The sequence below is a fragment of the Schistocerca piceifrons genome, chromosome 1 (assembly GCF_021461385.2).
Source record: "Schistocerca piceifrons isolate TAMUIC-IGC-003096 chromosome 1, iqSchPice1.1, whole genome shotgun sequence".
NCBI lineage: Eukaryota > Metazoa > Arthropoda > Insecta > Orthoptera > Acrididae > Schistocerca > Schistocerca piceifrons.
In genome coordinates this window covers 372,313,500-372,317,782 of record NC_060138.1, presented here as the reverse complement: position 1 = coordinate 372,317,782, position 4,283 = coordinate 372,313,500, and the positions used below count along the sequence as shown (strand labels likewise).

Below are 4,283 nucleotides of genomic sequence, written 5' to 3'. Positions count from 1 at the left end.
AGGATCGATGCATAAAATAGATCAAAAAGAGCAGCGCCTTACGTCACAGGTTCGTTTAGTATGCGCAATGGCAGATGCTACAGAAGAGACGTTGTGCGTCACGGTGTGATTTATTACTAAAATTTAGAGAAAGTACTTTCGTACGAAAATGAACCGATACATTACTAATATCTCTCGAGAAGATCATGAGGGTAAAATTAGAGAGATCCAAATTCAGAGACTTACTAACAATCATTTCTATCGCGCACCGTTCCTGACTAGAACAGGAAATGGCGGAAGTAACAGTGGATCACAAAGTATTCTCAGTCACACGCCATACAGTGGCTTGTAAAGTATAGATATAGCCGCAGAAAGGTAGGTCTCCAGGGTCGAGTCTGGGGCTAGCACTCTGCTCTGTCAGCGCCACAAATAATGTTGTAAGAAGTTGTTCTGTCATACGCAGTTCCAACATACGTGTAATAAATTGAAGCAGTTGTTCTAATATCCACCTCGTTGAAATTACCAAGCTAGAAGGAACACTGTTTAAGACGGTTCGCCGTCCTGCCACACAAATATACACTCCTGGAAATTGAAATAAGAACACCGTGAATTCATTGTCCCAGGAAGGGGAAACTTTATTGACACATTCCTGGGGTCAGATACATCACATGATCACACTGACAGAACCACAGGCACATAGACACAGGCAACAGAGCATGCACAATGTCGGCACTAGTACAGTGTATATCCACCTTTCGCAGCAATGCAGGCTGCTATTCTCCCATGGAGACGATCGTAGAGATGCTGGATGTAGTCCTGTGGAACGGCGTACCATGCCATTTCCACCTGGCGCCTCAGTTGGACCAGCGTTCGAGCTGGACGTGCAGTCCGCGTGAGACGACGCTTCATCCAGTCCCAAACATGCTCAATGGGGGACAGATCCGGAGATCTTGCTGGCCAGGGTAGTTGACTTACACCTTCTAGAGCACGTTGGGTGGCACGGGATACATGCGGACGTGCATTGTCCTGTTGGAACAGCAAGTTCCCTTGCCGGTCTAGGAATGGTAGAACGATGGGTTCGATGACGGTTTGGATGTACCGTGCACTATTCAGTGTCCCCTCGACGATCACCAGTGGTGTACGGCCAGTGTAGGAGATCGCTCCCCACACCATGATGCCAGGTGTTGGCCCTGTGTGCCTCGGTCGTATGCAGTCCTGATTGTGGCGCTCACCTGCACGGCGCCAAACACGCATACGGTCATCATTGGCACCAAGGCAGAAGCGACTCTCATCGCTGAAGACGACACGTCTCCATTCGTCCCTCCATTCACGCCTGTCGCGACATCACTGGAGGCGGGCTGCACGATGTTGGGGCGTGAGCGGAAGACGGCCTAACGGTGTGCGGGACCGTAGCCCAGCTTCATGGAGACGGTTGCGAATGGTCCTCGCCGATACCCCAGGAGCAACAGTGTCCCTAATTTGCTGGGAAGTGGCGGTGCGGTCCCCTACGGCACTGCGTAGGATCCTACGGTCTTGGCGTGCATCCGTGCGTCGCTGCGGTCCGGTCCCAGGTCGACGGGCACGTGCACCTTCCGCCGACCACTGGCGACAACATCGATGTACTGTGGAGACCTCACGCCCCACGTGTTGAGCAATTCGGCGGGACGTCCACCCGGCCTCCCGCATGCCCACTATACGCCCTCGCTCAAAGTCCATCAACTGCACATACGGTTCACGTCCACGCTGTCGCGGCATGCTACCGGTGTTAAAGACTGCGATGGAGCTCCGTATGCCACGGCAAACTGGCTGACACTGACGGCGGCGGTGCACAAATGCTGCGCAGCTAGCGCCATTCGACGGCCAACACCGCGGTTCCTGGTGTGTCCGCTGTGCCGTGCGTGTGATCATTGCTTGTACAGACCTCTCGCAGTGTCCGGAGCAAGTATGGTGGATCTGACACACCGGTGTCAATATGTTCTTTTTTCCATTTCCAGGAGTGTAGTTTTATAGGGATTCCTCTTAAACACTTAAGGCAGATGCCAGGATGCAGCCTTTGAAAAGGACTAATTGTTCAAATGACTCTAAGCACGATGGGTCTTAACTTCTGAGGTCATCAGTCCGCTAGACCTAGAACTACTTAAACCTAACCTAAGGACATCACACACATCCATGCCCGAGGCAGGATTCGAACCTGCGACCGTAGCAGCAGCACGGTTCCGGATTGCAGCGCCTGGAACCGCTCGGTCACAACGGCCGGCTGAAAAGGACATGCCTGTCTTCTTTCTCCATCCTTCCCCAAACGGAGCTCTAATCTTTCATCTCGTTTTAGTTCTTGAAGAATAACATAAACAAAATTTGTGTGTCTCCCAACCTTGTGGAAGCATTTTGATTCTATATCCCTTAGGCGGTTTTTATGTCCATGCTGAGAGGAAACTTTTCCTGGATTTAGGACTTCAAAGTCCAGATCTGTTGAGATCTTTGTCCTCTCACACCTTGCAGTTACCTTTGCCGAAATTCTTTTTGCTACGATATCAGCTAGACGGCCAACACTACCTGTAGGTGTCTCGTAAACATCCAGTAACAGGTCAGAAGTTTGGTTAAGTATTACGTAACCATATTCGCACGGCTTGCACTGAGTCACATAGGACTTGCCTACTCCGCCGCGGAACTACTATGAACAGCGCTTGGTTGACGTCCCCATTTGCTGGGATTATCTAAAGCAACGAGGAGCTGGTATTCGTTCTCACTTGTGGGATTGATTTGCTCTATTTATTAACGACGGTAAATTCGACTGTAAAACTTAAGGGGGCAGACTATACTACAAACCACAGAGCGATAAAGGAACGTAATTAGACTCCATGAACGACAATATATTTCCATCAATAGGCTTCACAGTTAGAAAGCTCATCAACAAACTGAAATAGTACGGAAACGACGAGGAAAATACCCACAAAATAATCAGTTCCTCAAATATCGTGCCGCCTTGTGAATGAGGGCAACGGCCTTGCCGCAGTGGATACACCGGTTCCCGTGAGATCACCGAAGTTAAGCGCTGTCGGGCGTGGTCGGCACTTGGATGGGTCACCATCCAGGCCGCCATGTGCTGTTGCCATTTTTCGGGGTGCACTCAGCCTCGTGATGTCAATTGAGGAGCTACTCGACCGAATAGTAGCGGCTCCGGTCAAAGAAAACCATCATAACGACCGGGAGAGCGGTGTGCTGACCACACGCCCTTCCTATCCGCATCCTCAACTGAGGATGACACGGCGATCGGATGGTTCCGATGGGCCACTTGTGGCTTGAAGACGGAGTGCTTTTTACTTTTGAGTGCTTGTGAATGAGCGACAGCGAAGTTTAGGCGACTGATACGAGGTAAACATTAAGATTACTAGAAAAATATGTAGTTCGTAATACAGCAAGAGCGAACGATAAATTGGATGAAACTTTAAGTCTTTAAGTCACAAAATATTTTACCCAGCATAGCATTGAAATACATGTCATTGTGTGCTCTTTGGGAATGGAAATCAATGAAACTGCTCAATTTATTAGTATTTTCAAGGCCGTCATGAGTTATCGGATGCTGAAAATTCATACCAGTGAATAACGAGCACAAAATCTGAGATGAAAAAGTGTGAAAAAATCTTCAAGAAATTAGCAACATCCACTTCTGATAACAAACATGTTCCCTCAGGAGGAAGTATTTCCTGAAGGATGATGTTCGCAACCAGCTTTAGACCATGGATATAAATCCACATAAGAGCCACTTCAGTAACAGATTCAGTTTCAAGACTTTCATGAAATGATACTTCAAGCACAGGCAAACAGTGTATCCTACTTGCTGCGTTTGTACTTGACATTTCACCCGCTGAATCACTTGACACTGTGCGACTGAGACTACTGTCAGTTACTGTTGTAGTGGAATCGTTTGCGTGCTCTTCTATTAATTCATCCCAGTAGTTGTTTTGTATAGATCAAAAAGAAAGATTCACGAATGTCAATATGATACCTCTAACTATAAAAACCAACCAAAAATGAGAAAATAATATGTCTATTACATTCAAGTGTGTAGATTAACTGTTTTCGTATGTTGCATCTTTCCAGTAATCATCCTATATGAGCACTGCGAGTGGAAATAATTTACCTCAGCGGCTAATGCCTTAGAGGTAATTTGTGAAACAATATAATTTGTAATATTCATTCTTCGCTAGGAGATGCATTTCAGAGCATATAATCAGTGAAATTGGATGTAACTAGGAACTGAATTCACGATAATAGTTTTGTTTACAACAGGGCTCGGAAGCAAA

At 47.3% G+C, this 4,283-nt stretch overlaps 1 pseudogene; it reads left to right on the top strand.

Annotated features, from left to right (window-relative positions):
- Positions 1-2,973: 2,973 nt before the first annotated feature.
- LOC124725547 lies at positions 2,974-3,091 on the top strand (annotated as a pseudogene).
- The last annotated feature ends 1,192 nt before the right edge of the window (positions 3,092-4,283 follow it).